General features: G+C 37.1%; 1 protein-coding gene across 1 annotated transcript in view; it reads left to right on the top strand.

The window, feature by feature from the left end:
- Ubtd2 (ubiquitin domain containing 2) overlaps positions 1–26,053 on the top strand; it is a 66,357-nt gene that overhangs the window by 15,429 nt on the left and 24,875 nt on the right. The window lies entirely within an intron of this gene.

Consider the following 26,053-nt stretch of genomic DNA (forward strand, 5'->3'; position numbering starts at 1 on the left):
ATAAATGCAATTTAAACAGATTGTGACACCTGAGATGTTTCTCTTTTACCTATGAATCTCATGAGGCAGGTTTCTAGAAGGCTTTTGTTGCTTTGAATGTTTGTTTCAAATATCATTTTCATTATAACTGTAGAGAGAATTTGACATTAGACCCTCAGTTCTGCTTTCTGTATTTTGTGGCAAAATCTTGGACCAGCCAAAATATCTATATGTTCTATGATTCTGTTGAACATTCTTTTTTTTTTAATATTTATTTCTTTTAGTTGTACACAATACCTTGTTTTTATTTATTTATTTTTATGTGGTGCTGAGGATCAAACCCAGGGCCTCGCATGCGCTAGGTGAGCGCTCTACCACTGAGCCACAACCCTAGCCCTTGAACATTCTTTTTTATTCTTAATCATTCTTAAAAGCAAGAGGCTGCACATAGAAACCCATTAAAGGAGGACTGGCAAATGAGTACAGTATCAAGTAAAGTATATTCTCCTCATTTTTTGTTAGATTCTTAGTGAACATTAGGATTCCTCAAGTGTAGGAAATCTTTAAGATTCAAGAAATGTATGGATTGCTGATGTCTTTCTTAGGAAAATTAGATTTCCTTTGGCAGTGGGCTCAGGGCAGGCATCAGCAGTCTTTTGGCAAGTGCTGTTTGCTGCCTGGGAAAGTTTGTTTGATCATTGCCAACTCACCGTGCCATCCTAAGGCCCTGGTTCACACCTTTAAACCTTGTGAAAATCTTAGACCTTATAGATGGACTGGTAATGCAGTTCACTTCAGGAGAATAGGTGAAAGTTCAGATCCATGGTGAACATTTTTTAAAGCAATTCCTTCAGCCATGAAGCAGAATAGTACTACTGGTTAAGAATATGAACCTTGGGAGTAAGTTGGTCTGCTATGTGTACTATTTAGCTGTATGGTCTTTCTGAATTATTTAATTTTCAAAGATTTAGCTCAGTGTTGTGGCACATGTCTATAATCCCAGTGGCTCAGGAAGCTGAGGCAGGAGGATTGCAAGTTCAAAGTCAATCTTGGGGCAACTTAGACTTTGTCTCAAAAAATAAAAAGCGGTAGGGATGTGGCTCAATGGTTAAGTGCCTCTGGGTTCATTCCCTGTGTTCCCCCACCAAAAAAAAAAAAAAAAAAAATACTGGACTTTTTATGTACCAAGAACTATTCCTATTGTTTGAGAAAAACTACTTCATTAAATACTTGTAATAATCTATAAAGTAGATATTGTCATTTCTCTTAGGTTCTTTCCCACCCCTTCCCACCTATGTTAACCTCTTTGTTTCCTAAGTAAATTATACCTTAATAATAATAGTCTTTTGAGTTGCTCATTTTAAAATGGAGATATTGTAGGGATTCACTGGGACAGTAATAGCACTCAGTACAGTAAGTATTCTCTATTGTCTATTTTTTCTGAGAAAACCAACATTTTGTGGCAAGCCACTACCTGCTTTACCCGTGATGTAACAAGTGGAACAGTAGGAAACATTCCCTTAAGATATTCTAAATGCTTACAGGGAATATTCCTGCTTCCTCCTCAAGAGTTTTGAGTTGATTAAGGAAAGTCTCAAGGTATCTATTTCTATGTAATTACAATCAGCACTCTTATAGGTCCTGGGTCTTTAGGATCAAGTGAGATTTGGGTTAACTTCATAGAATAATGTTAGACTCGAAGGGGCAGAGCAAGATAGTGGACTAGGCTGTTGTCCCACATAGAAACACAAGTTTAAACCACTATCCATGTAGGAAAATACGTAGCCAAGGATTAAGTAACCAGGTAAGAGATCATAGTTGTAGCACAGAAAGACCATCAGGGTCAGGAAGTACAGTGTTCTGTTACCTGCATCTCTCCTCCTCTGAACTCAGCATAATTTGGAGAAAGATACCATCCACCCTAATAACATCAGGCCTCCACCACCAATATCAGTGCATGATGACAAGGATCAAGAATGACCAGGGAAACATGAAATAGCTAAAGAAGAAAAAAGTGCCCATGATAGACCCTGAAGAAATTAAAATGTTTGAACTGCCTAAGAGTTCAGAGTAACTGTTTTAAGGGTGCGAGGCAAACTTTTTAAGCAAATGCAGAGGACAAATTCAATGAAATGAGGAAAACAATAAGTGACCAGAGTGAAAAATTTATTAAAATAAGAAGATCCTGGAATTGGAAAATGTAATGAAAGAAGTAAAAAATGCAACAGAGAACTTGAAGACAGATTATTTGAAAATACATAGTCAGGGTAGAGGGAATGATAAAAGGAATGAAGAAAGCTTATAGGATTTATGGGACAACATGGGAAGTGTATATATTTGAGAATTTCAAGAAGAAAGATAAAGGAGTGGAAAAGAAATAGTAATAGAAAACTTTCTAAACCAGGGAAAAGTTATGGATACTCAGATTTGGTAAAATCAAAAATCTGCAGATTAAAGCCAAACAAGATTTTCCCAAAGCATATTATAATCAAACGGTCCCAAACTAGAGGATCCTAAAAGCAGCAAGAGAAAAGATGAGTAGCATATAAAAGGATTCCAGAGTGACTAACAGCAGACTTCCTAGGAGAAGTCTTGTAGGCTGGGTGAGAGCTGGATGGATTTCAAGTGCTGAGGGGAAAGGGGAGAAAAAAAAAAACTGCTAAAGAATAGTATCAAGCAAGCTGAAGCTGTCATTCAGAAATGGAGAAGGGCTTTTCCAGACAATAGCTGAGAGTTCATTGTCATTAGACTTGTTATAAAAAAAATACTAAAGGAGTTCTTCATAAACTAAAATAAAAGCTATTAATGACCTATAAGAAACATCTGAAAGTATGAAACTCACCGGTGAAACTAAAGAACATGGTCAAAATTAGAATAATATAGTATAATAGTGATGAAAATTTCTTCAGTGTGAAAATTAAAAGAAAATAATAGCTACAATAAATTTTGAGTGATATCCAATATAAAAAGTTGTAAATTGTGGCATCAAAGATTCAAAATGAGACTGAAGATGTAGCTCGGTGGATAGGACACTTACTTGCATTCATGAGGCCATGGCTTTCATCCCCAGCAATATACACACACTTCAGAATGTTGGGGGTGAGGAGTAAAAGTTTGGAAGTTTTTTGAGATCGAAGTTTTTATCAGCTTAGAATAACCTCTTCAAACTATGTGTTTTGTAAGTCTAGAAAGCAAAGACTGATAGCAGATAAACAAAAAATATAAAGGAAGGAATCAAACATCACTAGAGAAAAATTACTTAACCACAAAGACAGCAAGAGACGAAAGAAGAAAGAGGATCTGCATAAAATAATGAAATGGCAGTAGTACATCTGCGTCTATCAGTACTTGAATGTAAAGGACAGAGTGGTGAATTGGATTAAAGAAACAGGATTCAATTATATGCTGCCTACAAGAGACTCACTTTACTAGTAGGGACACACAAATTTAAAGTGAAGGGATGGAAAAAGATGTTTCATCCTAATGGAAAACAGAAAAGGAGAGTAGTAGCTATACTTACATAAAGTGGATAAAGTAGACTTTAAGTAAAAAAAAAAAAATTGTAAAAAGACAATTATTGATGACAGGGTCAATTCAGCAAGAGGATATTGTGAATATATATGTACTAAACATTAGAACACCTAAATAAAGCAAATATCAGTAGAACTGAAGGGAGAGATTATCTGCAATTTAATAATAGTAGGGGACTTTTGACAGTCAACTTTCAGCAAATGGACAATTCATCCAGACCAAAAATCAGAAAATGTTGAACTTAAAAATTACGCTACAGACCAAACAGAACCAGCAGTTCCAAAATGCACATTCTCCAGCACAGACCATGTGTTCACTCACAAATCAAGTCTTAACAAATTTAATGAAATATTTTTTCTGACCATAATGGTATTAAACAGGATATTTAATAACAGAAGAAACTTTGGTGAATTCACAAATATATGAAAGTTAAATGGCATGCTCCTGAACAGTGAGCCAATGAAAAGGACATTTAAAAATTTGAGACAAATGAAAATGGAAACATAACATACCAAAATGTATGGAGTACAGCAAAAGCAGTTCTAAAACTAACATTTATAGCAATATACACCTATGTTAAAACAGAAGAAAGATCTCAACCTAGCTTTGCAACTCAAGGAACTTGGAAACCAAAAACAAACAGCCCAAAGTTTGTAGAAGAAAGGATTAAAAGATCGAAGCAGAAATAAAGATTAAATTTTAAAAAAGATGTCAAGAATTATATTTTTGAAAGACTAAAATCAGTAAACCTTTAATTAGAAGACTCAAAACCAGAAATTGAAAAGGAGATATAATTGATATAATAGAAATAAAAAAAGGATCATGGGGACTATTGTGCATGATTATATGCCAGCAAATTGGGTAATACAGAAGTAGATAAACTCCTTGACACAATCTACCAAGACTAAATAATGAAGAAATAGAAAGTCTGAACAGGAAAATATAAGTAAGGAGATTGAATTGGTAATAAGAAGTAAATAATAAATAAAGGCAAGAACCTGGTGGCTTCATGTAGAATTTTATGAAACACTTAAAATCTAGTATCAGTTCTTCCCAAACTCTCAAAGAAAATTAAAGAGTAGAGAATACTTCTCAGCTCATTTTTTTAGGCCAACATTATCCAGATACAGACAAGGACACTACAAAGAAAGAAAGCTACAGCTCAGTATCCCCGATAAATGTGCAGAGATCCTCAGCAGAATACTAACAATCTGAGCTTAACAGCGCATTAAGAACATTGCTCACTATGATCAAGTGGGATTCATTCTAGGGATACAAGGATGATATGATGTAATAAATAAATGATGCATCAGATTTACAAAATCAAGGACAAAGCCCATATGATCTTTATAATAGATGCAGAAAGAAAATTGACAAAATTCAACCTTATTTATGATTAAAAAGAAATTACATATAAAAGGAATATATTTCAGCAATAATAGGCCACAAAATAGAAATTCTTAGCTAACATACTCAGCTAGGGAAAGTTGAAAGCTCTTCCTCCAAGATCCAGAACAGCAAAATGGTGCCTACATGCATCACTTTTCTTCAACATAGTAGTAGAAGTCTGACCCAGAGCATTTGACAAGAGAAAGAAAAGGCATCCAAATTTGGTAGAAAGAAGTTAGATTGTCTCTGTTGGGCTGGGGGTGTTGCTCAGTGGTAGAGCATTTGCCTAGCATTCATGAAGCCACTGGATTTGATCCCCAACACTGAAAAAAAAGAAAGGTATCTATTTCAGTCTTATATATTTCATTCTTATATGCTAAGGGCTTCAAAAAAATCTGATAAACAATTTCAATAAAGTTCTGGGACACAAAGTAAACATACAAAAATCTGTATCATTTCTATACATTAACAAAGTATTTGAAAAACAATTGTCAGTTCTATTTATAATAGCTACAAAAAAGTACTTAGGAATAAATCTGATTAAGGAGTTGAAATATCTCACTGAAAATAAACATTGATGAGAGGAAAGTGAAGAGGACATAAAGGAAAAGATCATTTGCTTATGGATTGGAAGAATTAATATTGTTAGACTGTGTCAACACTGTTAATATTACCCAAAGCAATCTACTGAAAAAATCCTAAAAATTATGAAGTGGCAAAAAACCCTGAATAACTAAAGAAATATTGAACAAAAAGAATAAAGCTTGAGGAATTGTACTACTTGATTCCAGAATATACCGTAAAGCTGTAGGAGTCAAAACAGCATAGTACTGGCATTAAAAAAAAACAATGGGGCAGAAAAGAGAGCCCTGAAATAAATCCATGCATTTATAGCTGACTTTGAACAAAGGTGCCACAAATGCACATAGGAAACTGTGTATGGTGGTACACACCTACGTTTCCAGCTTTTTGGGAGACTGAGGCAGGAAAGTCACAGATTCAAGGCCAGCTTGGGCAACTTGGCAAGACCCTGTTCAAAATAAAAATGGGCTGGAAATATATAGCTCAGTGATAGAGCATCTCTCAGTTCAATCCCCAGTACCACAAACAAATGAAACAAGAGAGAAAGAATGGTCTCCACGGTAAACAGTGCCAGGAAAACTATTCCATATGCAGAAGGCTGAAACTAGACCTTTGTCTTCTACATATACAAAATCAACCCAAGACCCAAAACTACTTGAAGAAAATGGGAAATGATACATGACATTGGCAATGATATGACCTCAAAAGCACAGGTAACAAAAGCAAGAATAGGTAGATGGGATTGCATCAAAACTGAAATGCTCCTGTGTAGCCAGGGAAGCAATCGACACAGTTGATTGAGACAGCCTGCAGAAGAGGAGAAAATGTTTGCAATGTATATCTGATAAGGGGTGAATACCCAAAGTACGTAAAGAACTCACTCCACTAACAAAAATGTAGCCTGTTTAAGAAATGAAAAAGGATCTGAACACAGCCCCCCCCCCGCAAGAGACATACAAATTACTGACAAGTAAATGCAAGGTGCTGCAGCAGTCCTACTAGGTGTATGTTCAAAGGAGATGACATCCTGTGTCAAAGAGGATTTGCATTTATGGGTTGACTGCAGCGTTCTTTACAATAGCCAAGAAGATATGGAATTGCCCCCTTCCGTGGATGAATGGATAGAGAAAATATAGTATATATACACAGGATACTATTTAGCACACAAAAGAAGAAATTTTGTCATTTGTGACAAAATGGATGAGCCTATAGGACATTCTGTTAAGTGAAATAAGCCAGACACAGAAAGAAAAGTACCATGTGATCTCATTTGTGTGCAGTCTTAAAAAATCAATCTCGGAGAAGCAGAGAATAGGATCCGGATTGGTGGAGGCCACGTGGGGCATTTGGGGAGACCGTGGCCAGGGAATTTCAGTCGGGAAAAATGAGTTCAAGAGCTCTGTGGTCAGACATGACCTCTGTAGCTAATAGTGATATATTTCTGAAAAACACAGATATGAAGTGTTCTCACCATGGAATAACTGGAGGTAATGTGTTACTAATGAGGTGGTTTAGTCACTCCACAAGTTCTTCAAACATCATGTACGTGATAAATACATACTGCTTTATCTGTCAGCTTTTTGCACATAAGAACACAGTTTGGAATTGATGTGTGCTTACTATCTCGATTGTTGTGATAGTATCATGCAAGTATGTATATGTCCAAACTCATTAAGACGTGTGTAGATATATATGTTAAGTGTGTGTGTGCAAAAAAGGTAAAAGAACTTTTTAAAAATAAAAATATCTTTACTAAAATGATGTTAGACTTCCAGGAAAAATTGCAGAAATAGTACAAAAATGTTCCATATATCCTTTTCCTTCATCCAGATTCCCCAAATGCTAATATTTTATCACATTTTCTTTATCATATAGTATATACTTCATGTGTGTAAATACATATTTTATCAAACCATTTGATAAAGTTCCTGACAAGTATTAAATATTTATCCTTAAATACTGTAATGTGTGTTTCCTATGAACAGGACACTCAGATAACAAGAAGGCAGTGTTGATAGAGTACTTGTATTTACAGACCTCATTCAGATTTCAGCCTTGTCTCTGGTCATACTTTAGGAAAATTGCCTAGGATCATGCCTTGGGCTTAGTGCCCCATCTTTAGTCAGCTTTAATCTAGAGCAATTCCTGGCCGTTTGTCTTTCCATAACCTTGGCATTTTAAGAAATACAGGATGGTTCTTAGATACTGGAGCACAGAACTGTGGTATGATTGTGTGTCCTCATTGCAGCATGTCAGGAGACGTGATTTCAGTGTTTCCTCACTGGTGGTGTCAATTGGGATCATGTGGGGTACCTGCAATGTTTGTTCACTATGCAATTACTGTTTTTCCATATGCAAATTGTAAGTATCCTAGAGAAAAATTTTAATCTATGTAAATATCTTGCTTTCTTATCAAACAGGTAGTAATTCTAGCATATACTTAAAATTCTTGCCCAATACAGAAGTTCCAGTGGTAGCTAAATGGTAATTTTCCAGTTTCATCATTTCTTCTATAATTAATTGGTTTTATTCCTTTGTTGTTGTGAATTCATGATTTCACAACATGTGAAGTTCATGTTTGCTGTTGTTTTTGTGTTTATTGTTGCTGTCTTTGCTTCTATACATTTCAAACATATTTTATCATTTGTCCTGTGACTTCTTATTTGATCTATTGGTTGTGCTATGGTTTGGATATGGTTTGAGTGTCAATGCTGAGGGTTCATGTGTTGGAAGTGTGGTCCCTAATATGGCAGTGCTGAGAGACAGATGGAACCTTAAAAGAGAATGGGGCATAATAGGAGGTCATTGGATACCTGGCCCTCCAAAGGGAATGCAGATTTCTTGAGCAAATTCTCCCCCAAGAGTGAGTTATAACAACCTGAGCAGCCTACGGGCTGGGAATGTGGTTTGGTGGTAGAGTGCTTGCCTGCATGCTTGAGGCCTTGCACCACCAAAAGTCCCCCAAAACAAACAAACAAAAAAAACACAAAACAACCACAATCTAAGCCTGACCACCTGACCCTAGAATTGCTTTCTGACTTCCAATTTTGTAACGTGGTCTCTTCCTCTCCCTTGGTTTCCTGCTGTTAGCCTTGAGGTCCTCACCAGACCTGAGCTGTGCCTTTGAAGCTCCAGAATGGTGCTGTGTAAACCTCTATTTATAAAGTTATTTGGCCCAGGGTATTGTTATATTAACAAGCCAGATTAATACAGTTGTGTAAGAGGATGTTTCTAGATATGGATGAATTTTCCAGTTTTCCTTCTATTATTGGTTTCTGACTTTGTTCCATATACTTAAAGTTTTTTGAAATTTGTTTTGTGGCCTAACATGTGGTTCACCCTGGAGAATTTCAGCATGTAATTTAGAAGAATGGTGTTCTGCTGTTGTGCTTGAGTGTTCTGTGTGCTTGCTAGGGCGCCTCAGTTTATCATGGGGTTCAAGTTTCTTTATTGATTGTCTATGTATATGTTTTATCCATTATTGAAAGTGGGAATTGAAGCCTTACTATGGAACTGTTTCTTCAAGACTGTTAGTTTTTCCTTCCTATATTTAGGTTGGGAGGGGGTATGCATATGTTTCTTATATCCTCCTATGGATTGCCCCTTTTATTCTAAATGTTCTTTTTTGTCTTCAGTAAAAACTTTTGTCTTTAAGCCTATTCTGTCTGTTATAAGTAGTTACTTCATCTGTCATTTGGTTACTGCTTTCATTATTTATTTTTTTCATTCTTGTACTTTAAAAACTGTGCCTGTGTTTTGGAATCGGAAGTATGCCTCTTTACAGTACTTAGTTAGCTTACGGGTCTTTGTTTATCCTTTCAGCATCTATACTGGGGAATTTTAATGGTTATATTTCATGTACTTAATAACAAGGGGTTATTTTTGTCCTATGTCACTATTTTTGCTGAATGTATCATTTCTGTTCCCCATGCCTCCATTAGTACTTTTTAAAATATTAAATAGAAAATTTCTAGTTTGCCTTTAATTCCCTTGTCATTCTTTTTTTTACTATTTATTTTTTAGCTTTAGGTGGACACAATATCTTTATGTGGTGCTGAGGATCGAACCCAGTGCCTCACGCATGCCAGGCGAGCGCGCTACTACTTGAGCCGTATCCCCAGCCCCGCTTTCATTCTTTTTATTGTTTATTTGAATCGTTCTCTAGGTGGCTGCCCTTGGGATTATACTTAACATCTTACTTTAATGTTCTGTCTGTAAACCAACTTAATTTCAACAGCATATAAAAGTTTTTTTGCTGTATAGTTCCTTTCTCTTTCACCTCCTTTGTGCTATTATTATCATCTAAATGATGTCTTTATACACTGTATGCCCATAAACACAAATTTATAATTATTCCTCTATGTAATTTTCTTTCAAATCTAATAGAAAGGAGCATAAAGTTACAAAGAAAAATACATACGTGCTTGCTATTTTTTATATTTATTTATGTGGTCACCTTTGCTAGTGTTCTTTATCCGTCCATATGTATTTGACCTACTGTCTACTATTATGCTTTTATTTCTACCTGAGGTTCTCAGTGTTTTTTGTTTTGTTTTTTTGTTTGTTTGTTTTTTGTTTTTGTAGGGCTGTTGTGCTAGCAACAAGTTCTCGCATTTTGTTAATCTGGGAATATTTTAAGTTCTCTGCAGTTTTCAAAGGAGATGTCTTACTTTTCAGATGGTCCCTGATTTAACGATTTGACCTAAGGATTTTTTTTTACTTAATAAGTTTATTAGAATGTAGCCACATTATAAGTCAATAAGCATCTGGGTGTAGGATGATTTCACTTTCAGTTTTGTATTTAGCAGGGTATTAAATGCATTTTCACAGGTTTCAACTCACTGGGTTTATTGAAACATAACCCCATTATCAGTCAAGGACATTTGTAGATGGAAATCGTGATTAGTAGTCCTTTACTTGTGACATACCACTGCCTTCTGACCTCCAGGACTTCTAATGTAAAGTCAGTTGTTAATCTTTTTAAAGATGGCTTCTATGATAATTTGCTAGATTTTCTGGTTTTCAACAGTTGGATTTCAGTGTGTTTAGATGGGTATCTCTGAGTTTGCTGAGCTTCTTGCATATGTGGATTGTTTTTCATGAAATTCAAGAAGCTTTTGGTCATTGTTATTTCTCCCCATAATCTCTATGCGCCTTTCTTCTTTTTATAGAATACCCACCGTGTGGATTGGTATTCTTGATGGCATCTCACCATTGAGATCTTTTTTTTTCTTAAGTCTTTTTCCTATAGTGTTCATCACTCTGAACTGGCTCAGTTGACCTCAGTTTAGTTCACTTTTGTTGCTATAACAGAATACACCTGAGCCTGAGTTATTTACAAAATGAAGTTCATTTTGGCTCAGGGTTTAGGAGGCTGGGAAGTCCAGGAGCATAGTGGGGTCATCTAATAAGTTTGTCAAAACAATGGATGATAAAAAAGGCAAGCAGGCACCTGTAAAAGGGACAAAACACAGAGGCAGCATCACCTATGACTTTGTGTGTAATGGTAACTAGTCTGGTTCTGCTAGAGTAAAGCACTCACTCCCTCAAGAAAGGCATTAATCCTTTTGACAACCAACCTCCTCATTTGTTAAAGCTTCCCCTCCCACCCGCACTGCTCCAGTGGCATTCAGACTTCAGCATGAGTTCCAGAGTGGGACAGATGCTGCTCACACCATGCACCTGTCTTCAAGCCACTTGTTCTTCTACCTGTTCTTCTCTGCTGCTGAGCCTCTCTAGTGGACTTTTTATTTCATTTATTATACTTTTCAACTCTATAATTAAGAAAGTAGTTTCTCTCCCTTTATTAAGACTTAGGTCTCTCTCTCTCTCTCTCTCTCTCTTTTTTTTTTTTTTGCTTCTTTACACATGGTTTCCTTTAGTTCTTTAAATAGCTGTATGGCAGGTAACTCCAGTGTCTGGGCATTCTCAGAGATAGTTTTCAATCTTTTTTTCTCTATGTGTGGGCCACACTATCTGCCGCAGTCTGGCTGGGCACAAATGACGAGCCACTCAAGCAGGAACAAACTTTATTTCCAAATTCTCCCTAACACCACCCACGCAGCCTTCTCCATCACACCACACCAACCGGAACTCCCTCCACTGGGCTGTGGAACTCCCTCCACCGGGCTGCGGGTGCATTCACTCTCAGCGGGAACTCCAAAGTAGTGGGCGCCTGAGGCAGCAAGAGCCGCCCTATTACTGGTGTAAAGATCTAATATACAACCGAATCAATCCAGCATCATCTTAATGGCTCGCCTCTCAACCATTACTTCTGACAAAATGCCAGGGGCCATTCCGACTGGCTGTGGCTCTCAACAACTATCTTCTTTCTTTGCATGTGTCATCTTTTGGTTGAAAACTGGGTATTTAAGATAGTTTGTTGTGTCGGCTCTGAAAATCGGATTCTCCCTGTTTCCTTAGGGTTTGTTGCTGCTGCTATTTTTTGTTTACTTATATCCTGGAGCTGATTCTGCTAACTCTGTTGGGTGGGGCCCCTGAAGTCTCTGTTTAGTTAGCCTAGTGTTTAGCTAATCACTGGACAGAGGTTTCCTTAGAAGCCTGGAAACTGGTAAGTCTCCCATTTGCTGAGTGGCTCTTGGTATTGGGCACTCCTTCAAAATTCAGACAGTTTGACTCTACATTGGCCTTCAAATCTTGCTTTCTAGAGTCTTAATATCAGTCAGAAACGAGAGTTTATAACCTTCTTTGGTCTTTACTGAACACCTGTGTAGTCTTGGATGTCCATAAAAAGATACCACATGGATATCCTCTCCGTGTTTGGCTTTTAGATTCCCAGGAGTATGGTAGATTTTGGGGGGCCTCACATTCCAATCTTTGACCAACTACTTTTTTGACCTAAATATTTTACTGCTTTACACAGATACAGTTATATAATCGCTGCTTATTATTTTTGACAGCTGTCCCCAGGGAAAAGGCTGTTTATCTGGGAGAGGTCTCAGTAAAACTGAGATAAGCTTTATGAGTACATTTTCCCATAGAACTTCCAAATAGGCTGAATAATGGCAGATCTCTGAAAATGGGGCTTTGAAAGAGCTCCAGCCCTGTCTTGTTCCCTCCTGTGATTACTGTTGCTGTTTCCAGGTGCCTCTAAGGGGAGCCCAGTCTAGAACATGTTAAAACACCACAGTACTCCCTGTGTTTACCAGGACTCAGCTGTTCTCTTGAATAAGAACCAATACTCCTCATATTGTTGCAAGCCTTTTATTAATTCCCAGGAGTACTGAAGAAGATTATTTTGATAGCTTTTGCCAGTGTTCTAATCACATTTACAGAGGAGAGGATTTCTTTACAGAGGAGAGGATTTCTGGAAGTCCTTTGTTTTTCATGATGATGTCACTCGATTATGCTTTCAGGAAATTTAGATAATAATTGTAAATATCTTTTTTATTTACCCATGTTGTTAACCATGGCTGATAGTCTACATTCCTTTGTGGGGATTCAGGGTCCATCTGCTGTTTTCCTTCTGCCTGAAGGGCTTCATCGATCCCTGCTGTGAGGTCTGCAGGTGATGCTTGCTTTCTGCTTTGGGATGACTGGCAAGGTCTTCGTTTCATCTTTGTATCTCTGTTCATGGTTTGTAGTTTTCTTGTAATATATTTGTCTTTTTGTGTTATCAGTGCAATACTGACCTCCTAAATTGGGTTGGAATGTCTTTTTTCTTTTGTTTTCTGAAAGTAATTATGAGGAATAAGTATAATTTCTTATGTAGAGATAAATATACATAAATACAACATAATTATCTATTCACATATCTATATTTACCTATAATACATATCTATTAATAGGTTTAATCCTATAAATAGAAATAGAATTTAGTAACTAAGTCGTTCTGGCCTGGAGTTTTCTTTGTTAGAAAGTTTTATAAGTAGAAATTCATCTTTAGTAAATAGAAAGGCTGTCCTTTTTTTTCTAATAAATACCTTTTTTTAAAAAAAGAGAGAATTTTTAATATTTATTTTTTAGTTTTTGGCGGACACAACATCTTTGTTTGTATGTGGTGCTGAGGTTCGAACCCAGGCCCCACGCATGCTAGGTGAGCGCACTACCGCTTGAGCCATATCCCCAGCCCAAATAAATACTTTTTTATTAGACTTTAGTTTGGGCAGGTCTGTGATGATACACCTCTTTCAACCCTAGTATTCCTGGTATTGGTGATTTGTTGTCTTCCTTATTGCTCAGCTTAGCTGGAAGGTTATGCATTTAAAAAACATTTTCAAAGAATTGCCTTTTGGTTTCACCGATTTTTCTCTGTTGTTTTTCTGTTCTCTTTTCCTCTCCACCACACACTCTTTTTTGATTCTGCTCGTCGTTATTTTCTTTTTTAAGCTCACTTTGAGTTGAGTTTGCTGGTGACTCTCCTGTTCTTGGTTGCCTGTGGTGCTGTGACTGACCCAGAGCCTTGTGCAGTTGCGCAGGCGCTTGTCCCGGGAGCGGTCCCATGACCAGGCTCTGTTACTGTTCTGCTTTCTGTGCTTGTTTCTTTTTTCTCTTCTATGGGGGATTGAACCAGGGGCACTCTGCCACTAAGGTTTTCTTAATCAGCTCTTTTCGTTTTATTTTGAGACAGGGTCTCACTACTTTATGGAGACTGGCCTCAAACTTGCAATCCTCCTGCATCAGCCTCAAGTTGCTCATATTTCAGGCATGACCCACTGTATCCAGCTTTTTTATTGTTTTGAGACATTTCTGATATAAGCATCATTTTATTCCAAGCAGTGTTTTTTAGCAGCATCCCTAAATTTTTGATGTATTGTATTTATGTTTTCATTCCAAGTATTTCCTAACTTTCCTTTGACCCATGATTCATTTAGATGGAAATTAATTTTCAGTTATTTGGAGATTTACCAGTTATCTTTTATTATTAATTTCTAATTTAATTCTGTCGTCAGAACATACTTATATAATTTCTATTGTTTCAGGGTTTCTTAGGCTCAGTTTAGGGTCTGTTTTGTATAATACTCTGAGTTTCTTTGAGAACATTATTGTGTTGCAGGAAATGTCCTCTCAGAGTCATTAGGTCAAGGGGGTGAATAATGTTCAGGTCTCTTCTAATCTCGATCATTTTCTGACTGTTTATTCTGTTACTGATACAGAAATACTCAGGTATCCAGGAGTAATTATGGGATGGTCTAGTTCTTCTTTAGTTCTGTCAACTTTTCCTTCATGCATTTATAAGTACTTTTTTTGGTACATCTTCACTTATGATTGTTAAATCTTGGTGAGTTGTTTCTTTTATCATTATCATTTCTTTCCAGAGCTACTTCAGATATTAATATAGCTACTTAAACTTTCCTTGACTAGTGTTTGCACAGTACTTTTCCCCCCATCTTTTCATTTGTAACCTGTGTCAATATATTAACAGAAGTTTCCTGTAATAGCATACAAATAAGTATTTGTAAACATGTCATTTCACAGTCTGTTTTTTAAATTAGTTTGTTCAGGCCATTTACATTTAATATAATGAGGAATATAATAGGATTTAAACCTGATTTTTTTTTCCAATTTGTATTTATCCCCTCTGTTATTTTTGTTCCTTGTTCTGTATTTTCCACTCATACATTTGGATTTTTCAATGTTTTTAAATACTCATTTTAATTTGCTGATTAGATATTTTACTATATTTTTTTTACTATATTTTTACTATATTTTACTGTATTTCTGAATTTTAGTGTTTGCTCTGGTGATTACAGTGTAGTACTTTAGGTTTCACAGCCTGCCTGAGTAAAATGTTAGAAATCTTAATATATAAGTCCCTTTACTTTTTCTTCTTAGTGTTATAGTTGTCATTTGTATTTTATTTACATGCATTTAAAATCCTATATTGTCTACTAATTAGTGCATTTTCTGTCACTGTAACAAAATATCTGAAGCTAGGTAATTTATAAACTATTTAGTTCATAGTTTTGAAAGTTGAAAGTCTCAGGCTGGGGATGTGGCTCAAGCGGTAGCGCGCTCGCTTGGCATCTGTGCAGCCCGGGTTCTATCCTCAGCACCACATACAAATAAAGATGTTATGTCCGCTGAAAAACTAAAAAATAAATATTAAAATTCTCTCTCTCTCTCTCTCTCTCTAAAAAAAAGAAAGTTGAAAGTCTCAACACCATAATACCAGATGTGGTGACTGTGGCTATATCAGGTCATAGCAGATGGCATAATGGTGGGAGCAGGTGCAAAGGGGAGAAAATCACAAGGCAAGACAAGGAGCCAGATGGCTGGTGGGCCCTCTCTCGGGAACTCTGTGATCCCATGAGAACTACATTAATCCCTTCTGAGGAATACCCCCAGTGACCCAGCCGCTTCCCACCAGGCCCCACCTCTGAAAGGTCCCACTAACTCAGCGTCATCATGCTGGGACAAGCTGTTAACACATGAACCTTTGGGGAATAACTACATCTACACTATAGCGTAAACAGTGTTGTTATTTTTGCGTTTTCCATTCACACATAATTTGAGGAATTTAAGAGGAGAAAATAAGTGCTTTATTTGGCCTTATAATTAGCTTTTTGCTACTCCTTCATTCCTGAAGTTCCCAATTCAGGTGGTATCATTTTCCTTCAGTCTTTATTGGTTTTTTTGGTTCTATTTGCAGAAGTTCTGGCAATAAATTCTCTTTAGTTCCTTTTTTTTTGCGGGGGTGGGGGTACCAGAGATTGAACATAGAGGCACTTAACCACTGTGCCACATCGCCAACCCTTTTTATTTTGAGACAGGGTTTTGTTTAGTTGCTGAGGCTGACCTCCAGCTTTCAATCCTCCAAAGTCATTGGAATTATAGGTGTGTGCCACTGTACCCAGCTAGTTCCATCATTTGTGTCATTATTTTGTTGTCTTACCTGAGAGATGTTTTCTTTGAACATAGAATTCTGAGTTGACAGTTTTAATTTCCGTTCCTTAACAGTGTTGTTTCACCTCCTCTGCCCTCTGATTTCTAATAGGAAATTTCGATATTTGAATCATTGTTCTCCTATATGTAATGTTTTTCTTTTCTCTGACTGCTTTCAAGAGTTGAAGATGTGATTTTCTTTCCATTTTTCCCTTTTGGGTTTCACTGAGCTTCTTGAATCTTCTTGAATTTGAGAAGTTTTCAGCTATTATATCTTAACATATTTTTTATACAAACCTTTTCACTGAGACTCTAATGTTACAGATGTTGGTCTTTTTAATATTGTTTTTATATTGACTTTTTAATGTGGTCCCCAATACTCTCTGCTCATATTTTAAAAACCTTCAGATTGGATAATTTCTGGTAAACTCTTACTCTTAAGTTCAGTAACTCTTTTCTCTGCCATCTCTGTTTAGCTCTTTAGGTCATCCAGTCAATTTTTATATTTTAGATACTGTATTTTTTATTTCTAAAATTTGTATTTGGGTCTTGATTCTAGTTTCCATTTCTCTAAGAATTTCTTTTCATTTGTTTTAAGAGTTTGTTTTTTTTTCAATTTCATGAAACATTATAATAAGATCTGGATCATCTCAAGGTTTTCCATTCATTTATCATGTTTTCCCTTGAAAACTGGTCATGTATTTTTGGTTCTCTGTTAGGTTGAGTAATTTTGGACTGTTTCCTGGACATCTTAACTATTATATAGGAATCTGGATTCTTATTAAATCTTCTGAAGATTATCAGTTTGTTTGTTTTAGCAGGTCATATCCCGTGCAGCTTCAGACAGCATGTTCTGTTTTTTTTTTTTTTTTTTTTGGTAGTTGTTCATAGTGATGTTAGTTCACTGTTTAAAGCCTTTGTTAGATTTCATGCCACCACTCCTGCATTAACTGTGTGGCTAGAAGGATGCTTCAATGGTTCCAGAGCCATTTTTTTTTTAAGAGAGAGAATTTTAATATTTATTTTTTAGTTTTCGGCGGACACAACATCTTTGTTTGTATGTAGTGCTGAGGATCGAACCCAGGCCGCACATATGCCAGGCGAACACGCTACCGCTTGAGCCACATCCCCAGCCCCAAGAGACCATTTTTTCTGCTCTATGGTTATAAAACAGATTCTTCTTAGAGTTTTTGATGCCAACACTACTCCATAGTTCCATGTAACTGGGACTGTCTTTAGGGCAACATGGTGATGATGAAGTGACAGAAAGCAGAGAGAAAAGAAACCCCACTTTCTTCATATTGCAATACCTCTTTCTCTGGTTGCTTTGTCTCAAAGAACAAGTTTTCAAACCTCTGTATTTTTGTGACCACCCACCATTACTATTGCTGATAGATTGAAAAAATAATAATAATAGAAAACAGGGATTTTCTTCAATCTGGCTTTTTTTACAGGGGAGTACTGGAGATGGAACTCAGGGGCACTCACCACTGAGCCACACACCCAACTGTATTTTGTATTTTGTTTAGAGACAAGAGCTCACTGAGTTGCTTAGCACCTCACTTTTGCTGAGGCTGGCTTTGAACTCACGATCCTCCTGTCTCAGCCTCCCAAGCTGCTGAGATTGCCACCATGCTTGGCCAATTCTGGCTTTTGAGAGCTCCTTTTTTTGCTACTCTGACCTAAAATGAGACCCTTTCTCATGTTTTCCCAGTGCATTCCATTGTGTGTTTCTATGCTAAAGCTGCCCTTGGGTCTAATCTGAGAGGAAAAAAAGAAAAACTGACCTCATGACGCTTACCTTAGTAAGGGATTTTCTTTATGTTGAGGCTCCTCCCCATCTAGCTACTATTTTTAATTTTCCCAGAGCCCTCAGTTAGTTGTTTTTTATACTTTGTCACAGGTTTTGGTTGTTACCATTGAGGAAGATTACAACATCTAGCCTGGGCCACATGTCCAGAGACATCTTAACCCTGAAAGCTGAGAGGGAGAGAAAAACAGTCTTGCAATAAGAATCAGTTCATTAAATGAAATTCAGCATTCTTTTAAAAAATATTGTTGCTAGTTTATTTCCTTTTTATTCTGGATAAACACTTGCCCATAGAAACTTTTCCTTTAGTCGTAGAGTTCTGAATGTTGATGTGCCAGCTTCAGTGCTCAGTGAACGTGAGCACGTGAAGGATTAGTTAGGCCTGGGCCTAAGAGCTAGATCTAAATAGATATTGGATAGAAGCTCTTTTATTATTATTATTATTAGTTTTTTGTAGTTGTAGATGGACAACATGTCTTTGTTTTATTTGTTTATTTTTATGTGGTGCTAAGGATCGAACCCAGTGCCTCCCATGTGATAGACAAGTGCTCTGCCACTGATCTCCAGCCCCAGCCCCTGGATAGAGGCTCTTTGGCCTGTTTAGAAGCTCAGTTGATAGCTTCCCATTTTGAAACCAGTCAGCCATGATGACCTCTGATTCACCTTCAGAGCAATCTTACCTCAGCTGAATGGTTATATGCTATCATCTTGAAAAATCTATGAAATCTGATATCCTCCCTTTTGACCTAATTATTCCATGCCCTTTAGTTCAAACTGGGAATATGCCTGCTGGGGTGGTTAGTAAGATTCAAGGTTCCACCTACATTGATCTCTTTATCAAGTTGTCCGTCTGCCACATGTATGGTGTTCTCTTCCAAATACACCCCCCACACACATGGGGAAATTCAGAATTTTGAAATCGTTAGGGTCTGATTCCTTTTTGCTTAACAATTCTGTCTTTATTTATTTCTTTCTTGTTTTGTATATTAGTATAGTCACTCAGGGGGAACCAAGCTGTTTCTTCTGTACTTGGCTTGGCTATTGTTTCCACCCTGTGAATATGTTAGTTATTCTGTGTCATTTTTGAAAATTCATGTCAACTAAGTAACCAGTACCACCTTCCCACAACACTAAAACATGAACACTGTTCAAGTTCTTTGCCACTTCATAATGAGGATCACCTTCCAACTTCCAATAACATGTTCCTCATTTCCATGGGAGACCTCATCAGAGTGGTCTTTGCCATCCATGTTTCTGCCAACATTCTTTCCATGAGTGTTTGTGTGTTCTCTTGGAAGACAGAGGCTTTCCTTCAGAGCCCTCTGCACAAGTGCTTTCAGCAATCCCTTCTCAGCAATATCAGCTTTTACTAGCATGTACCTTAAAACTCTGTTATATTTTGGTACTTGATTGTCCTCCAAAGCCCCATGTTTTGTAGAGACTTGGCCCTAAGGTGGTGCTCTTGGGAGGTAGCTGAGCCTTTAAATGGTGCTGCTTAGTGGCAGGTCTTTGGGTCTTTGGGTGTGCCTTTGAAGGAAAGTCGTGGGAGCTCAGCCACCTGCTTGTTCTCTCTGCTTCCTGGCTCAGGATGTCCGTGGTTTGCTCCATCACATACTCTGCCACAGTGTGCCACCTCACCACAGACCCACAGCAATTGGGCCTTCTGGTTATGGGCTGAAACCTCCAAACTGAGCCAAAATAAATTTTTTCCACTTATAATTTGATCATCTCAAGTATTTATAGAGAGAGCCGATTAGAAGCCAACAGCTTCTACTCATTGTGCGGTCACTTCCACATTTGTAGGTGTGTGTTACAGCAGTACCCTACTTCCTGGTGCCAGTATCTGTACTGCTTAGCTCAGGCTGTTGTAACTGAAAATTGTGGACTGGGTGACTTAAACAACATAAATTTATTTCTCACAGTTGTGAAAACTGAGATGCCTCCTGCCAAGGTAGCAGCTGATTTGGTATCTGTTGAGGGCCTCTCTCGCGCGTGCATGCAGCTGCTCCTTGGCTGTATCCTCCCAGGGTGGAGTGAGAGTCTCTCTCTTCTGTTTTGTCTCAGGAGGGCACTAATCCCATTCATGAGGGCTCTGCTCCCATCATCTAATTACCTCCTGAGGGCCTTCTCTCCATCTAGCAGACAGTGCGTATTATGGCTTTCACACAGGAATTTCAAGGAAACACAAACCTTCAGTTCGTTCATAACAGTGGGTAACTTCAACAATTAGATATATAAGCATAGTATGGTAAGTGATAACAGGTCAGAACTGAAATACCTTAAATATTCTATTCCTATCTGAACTGCTTTACAGGATTTTGTTTTTTTCCCCTCCATATTTTTAATGTGAATATTCAAACATGAAAATAGTACATTAAACATTGATATTCTTCCCCTGTGAATTCAGTAGTAATTGGCGCCTGGCTGTGCTCACCGTCTTTTCTCGTGTGTGTGTGTGTGTGTGTGTGTGTGTGTGTGTGTATGGATGTGGACATGCGCACTACCTCTGTATGGCTACACCATCCGAAGGTCATGCTGCCCTCTCCTTAAAATACCAGAGTGCTTCTCCTTTGTGAATGAGACCCTCTCCTGCATTACTAATACCTTTAGGCAACCTAATCAATTTAAAAAGTTGTTTCTTAAGGACATCTGTTTATTAGGATTTATCCTAATAAATCTTATCCTTAAGTTTTATTTATCCTAATAAAACTTATCCTTAAGTTGCCCCCAACTATCCTTTATAACTTCTTTTTACCAAATTTCAGTCGAAATTCAGGTTTTGCCCCATTTAGATATGGCCAGAGGTTCTCAGCTGGGAATAATTTTGTTTTCCAGAGGATATGACAGTGTCTGAAGGCATTTTAACTTGTTCCTTTATCTTTTGTGTTGCTTGTAAATGGTAAGTTACTTTTAAAAACTTTGTTAGATGTTAGGCTGGGGTTGTGGCTCAGTGGTAGAGTGCTCACCTCGCACATGCGAGACCCTGGGTTCGATCCTCAGCATGCCATAAAATTAAATAAGTGAAATAAAGGTATTGTGTCCAACTACACCTAAAAAATAAATAAATAAACCTAGACTTAAAAAAAAAAAAAAAAAAAACTTTGTTAGATGCAAGTTAAACATTTTTGGTATGAATCTTTCATACATATTTGTATGATTTATATTGCAAATCATGAGGAGGCTATTCGGCCCCTTGGTTATGGTAATGAATGTCATTACCTTAATATCAACAGTGCAATTTCTTCTTGGCAATTAAGAATATTTGTGGTGATTTCAGCATTTTGAGCATTTTGTTATTCATGATGCTTTAGCAAATCTATTGATGATCCTTATCAGGATCAGTAAAAGAGGGATTTTTCAAAATATCTCCTTATTTTCTTCTTTTTTATGCTTTTATTCCTGGGTAAGAGAGAGTCTTCCCTCATGGCCTACTCCCCATCCCCCACCCCTTTTCATGGTGTTAGGGATTAAACCCAGGGCCTCGCCCCTGCTAGGCTAGGCAAGTGCTTGGTCTCTGAGTTGCACCCCCACCCCTTGATCCCCGTGCTTCCCCTTTGTCTTTTCAAGCTGTTATGGCCTGAGCTTGACTTCATGTTCTCCCCATATGTGTGCACTGCAGGCTCTCCTTTCTTCATCTGATGAGACCCAGAATTAAATCAGGGTTTCTTAAAGAGGAACCAAAAGGAAGAAAACAATTACAATCATACTCTATTTTGAAGATCATTTTTTTCATATCAATAAAATGTCAAAATAAGTTTTTGGTAAAATGCTTTCAATTATGTGGTAAAAATACTTATGTGCTATTTAGATTTGAAAAGGAAGCCTGAGTTGGGTTTTCCATGAAAAATCTATTTGTCAGAGCAGGGAAAAGTATTAAGTGTTTATAAGGAATGATAAAGAGTAGATGAGTATGATTAAGAGGATTCTGAGAAGAAGGTGGTTTTAGGCAAGTTTTTGAAAGAAGTAGTAAGTGTGGTTTGATTTATTTAAAAAAAAAAAAAAAGGATATTTTCTGGAATAACATTGCTTTTTTAAAACAATTACATTGCTTTATCAATCTTTTGTTTCTCACTTGTTAACCAAAGAAGAAAACCAAGGATAAGTGGTTTCCTGCAACTTAAAAGAAATTTGAGGAATAAAAGAAGGATGTTGCCTTTCTTTAAAATCAAAGTATGAGGTTTGGTGAGCAGTTCCTAGAAAACTACTCTCAAATGCACAGGAAGTGAATGGCAGTCATAGAACAGTTCTTTTTCAAATAAGGAAGGGACTTTGTGCTAAATTCTTAGAATGTCAGGTTCTGTCAGAAAGTATGAAAAGAAAAAATACTTGTGTATTTTTACAAAAATATTTAAAGTTCTTTATTTCAACAGCACTTGCCAGTTTATTTTTAGTTACCCAACAAACATTTGTTTGTAGTTTCATCCTCTATCACTCATTGTTCTGTACTTTACAAACGTTAAATGATTCAGTTTTCATTTTTCATGCCTTTATTTATGTATTTATTTATTTATATTTTATGGTGCTGAGGATGGAACCCAGTGCCTCACACATGCTGGGCAAGTGCTCTACCACTGAGCCACAAACCCAGCCCTCAGTCTTCATTTTTTAATGAGAGAATAGTTTAACTACATTTGCCAAATGCACATTTTTAAGTTTATTCTTTTAGTTATACATGATAGTAGAATGTATTTTGACTTACATTATACATGAGTATAACTTCCCATTCTTGTGGTTGTACATGATATGGAGTTACACTGGTTGTATATTCATATATGAACACAAGAGAGTTATGTCTGATTCATTCTACTGTCTTTTTTATTCCCATCCCACCTCCCTTCTCCCCACTCTGCCCTGTCCGATCTGGTGAGCCCCCCATACACACACCTGTTGTGAGTCAACATCTACATATCAGAGAGAACTTTCATCCCTTAGTTTTTTGGGGATTGGCTTATTTCAGTTAGCACGATAATCTCCAGTTCTATCCGTTTACCAGCAAATGCCATAATTTCATTCTTCTTTATGTCTGAGTAATATTCCATTGTGTATATATACCACATTTTCTTTATCCATTCATCTGTTGAAGGGTACATAGGTTGATTCCATAGCTTAGCTATTGTGAATTGAGCTGCTATAAATATTGATATGGCTGTGTCTTTGTAGTATGCTGGTTTTAAATCCTTTGGGTATATCCCGAGGAGTGGGATAATTGGGTCAAATGGTGGTTCCATTCCAAGTTTTCTGAAAAACTCCATACTACTTTCCAGAGTGGTTGCACCAATTTGCAGTCCCATCAGCAAGGTATGATTGTACTTCCCCCCCACATCCTCACTAACATTTATTGTTGCTTGTATTCTTGATTTGCCATTCTGACTGGATGGAGTGAGATGAAATCTCAGTGTAGTTTTAATTTGTATTTCTCTAATTGCTAGAGATGTTGAACATTTTTTCATATATTTGTTGACTGATTGTATTACTTCTTCTGTGAAATGTCTGTTCAGTTCTTTAGCCCATTTATTGATTGGGTTTTTTTTTTTCTTTAAGTTTTTTTGAGTTCTTTATATATGTTGGAGATTAATGCTGTCTCTGTCTCTGCATCTCGGTGCAGGTGGCAAAGATTTTTCTCCTATTTTGTAGGCTCTTTCTTCATGTTCTTGATTATTTCCTTTGCTGTGAAGAAGATTGATTGATGCAATCCCATTTGTTGGTTCTTGGTTTTATGAGTCTTGTTGAGGAGTTTGGTTTCTAAGCTGGCATGATGCAGAGGTGGGCCTCCTTTTCCTTCTAGTAGACACAGGGTCTCTAGTCTAATGCCTAGGTTCTTCATCCACTTTGAGTTGAGTTTTGTGCAGGATGAGAGATACGGGTTTAATTTCACTTTATCACATAAGGATTTCCAGTCTTCCCAGCATCGTTTGTTGAAGAATCTATCTTTTCTCCAATGTATGTTTATGGCTCCTTTGTCTGTATGAGAGAACTGTATTTATGTGGGTTTGTCTCTGTGTCTTCTGATCTGTACCACTGGTCTTCAGGTCTGTTTTGGTGCCAATACCATGCTTTTTTGGTTACTATTTCTTTGTGGTATAGCTTAAGGTCTAGTATTGTCATGCTTCCTTCACTTTTCTTGCTGAGTATTGCTTGGGCTATTCTGGGCTCTTATTATGGACTTCACAACTGCTTTTTCTATCTCCAAGAAAGAATGTCATTGGGATTTTAATATGAATTGCATTAAATCTATATAGCACTTTTGGTAGTGTGACCATTTTGACAATATTAATTCTGCTTATCCAAGAACATGGGAAATCTTTCCATCTTGTAAGGTCTTCTTCCATTTCTTTCATTAGTGTTCCGTAGTTTTCACTGTAGAGGTCTTTCATCTCTTTTGTTAGATTGAGTCACAAATATTTTATTTGGGGGGGATGACTATTGTGAATGGGATAATTTCCCTAATTTCTCTTTCAGTAAGATTCATTACTGGTATATAGAAAAGCAATTGATTTATGGGTGTTAATTTTATACCCTGCTACTTTGCTGAATTTATTTATGAATTCCAGAGGTTTTCTAGTGGAGTTTTTTGGGTCTTCTAAATATAGAATCATGTTGTCAGCAAATAGTGATAGTTTGAGTTCTTCTTTTCCTATTTGTATCCCTTTAATTTCTTACTTCTGTCTAGTTGCTTTGGCTAGAGTTTCCAGGACTGTGTTGAGTGGAAGAGTGCATCCCTGTATTGTTCCAGTTTATAGAAGGAATTCAATGCATATTTTTCCCCTAGTTAGTTATTTAACAAAAGTACGCTAGGCAGTAAACATATTTTTGTTAGTATCTCATTTAGTTTAACGAGAAACTCCTGCTGCTGTGTATCAGCCCTGAGACTGAGCATAGCTTGTGCGTGCAGAGTACTCACTTTCCCGAAGATGAAGGTTGAGCCTCTGATTTTGTAGTAAAAATTCTACACTAGTGTTTCACTAAAATAATCTATACTTCAAAGATGTAAGCATTTTAATAACTGACCTTATAGGCAGATGTGAATAAATAAAATGAGCTCTGTTGATATTGTAAGGCCCTATTTTGTTTTGTAAAATAATGAATGTGAGCTTTGGGCACACAGTGGATGTGTGTGTGCACTTGGAATGATGACTGTGCTGGGTAGCATTAATGGACTGTGTATTTTTTTTAATATTTATTTTTCAGTTGTATTTGGACACAATACCTTTATTTTATTTATTTATTTTTACGTGGTGCTGAGGATCGAACCCAGGGCCTTACACATGCTAGGTGAGTGCTCTACTGCTGAGCCACAAACCCAGCCCTTGTGTATTCTTTTCATGGACTGTTCTTAAGCCTGCTGCAGACAGGCAGGTGGAATAAACCTCCCCCGTATGGAAGGGAAGTGCTTTTACTTCTTCCGAAATGTTTTCTACCCTTCTCATGAAATCATTTTCTTCTGGGTTTCTCTAGATGGAGCCTCTTGAAAGATTTCAGGCACACACCACTGTGCCCAGCATAGGACCTATTTCATTTGTTTGAATTTTAGGTCTTCGATGTGGAGTTGTTATTTGCCTTTACCTTGAGATTCTCTCAGAACAACTAGAAAAACTATTCAGTTGTGTTGTCCCTGTGGTACCTGTGATGCATGAGGGTAGTTAATTCTCTGAACTGCTTGGATGGACTTAAAATGTCATTCAAATAGATAGCTGGCTGAATACCTGCTTCCTGTGTCCCAGCTCCTACTTCCTGCTGCACAACTAAGAGTATGTTTATGAACTTTTTCTAACCTATCTAAAGATAATGTAGTAGACAAGAAATTTTACCTTTGCAATTCACCTTGGTAGAATTGTGGATGAGTGGTAATTATTGGATTGTGTTTGGCACCTCTTGGACAATTCTGCTGTGTCTGCATTGTCAGTGTTATTTGGAAAT

Source organism: Callospermophilus lateralis, chromosome 5, assembly GCF_048772815.1.
Source record: "Callospermophilus lateralis isolate mCalLat2 chromosome 5, mCalLat2.hap1, whole genome shotgun sequence".
Lineage (NCBI taxonomy): Eukaryota > Metazoa > Chordata > Mammalia > Rodentia > Sciuridae > Callospermophilus > Callospermophilus lateralis.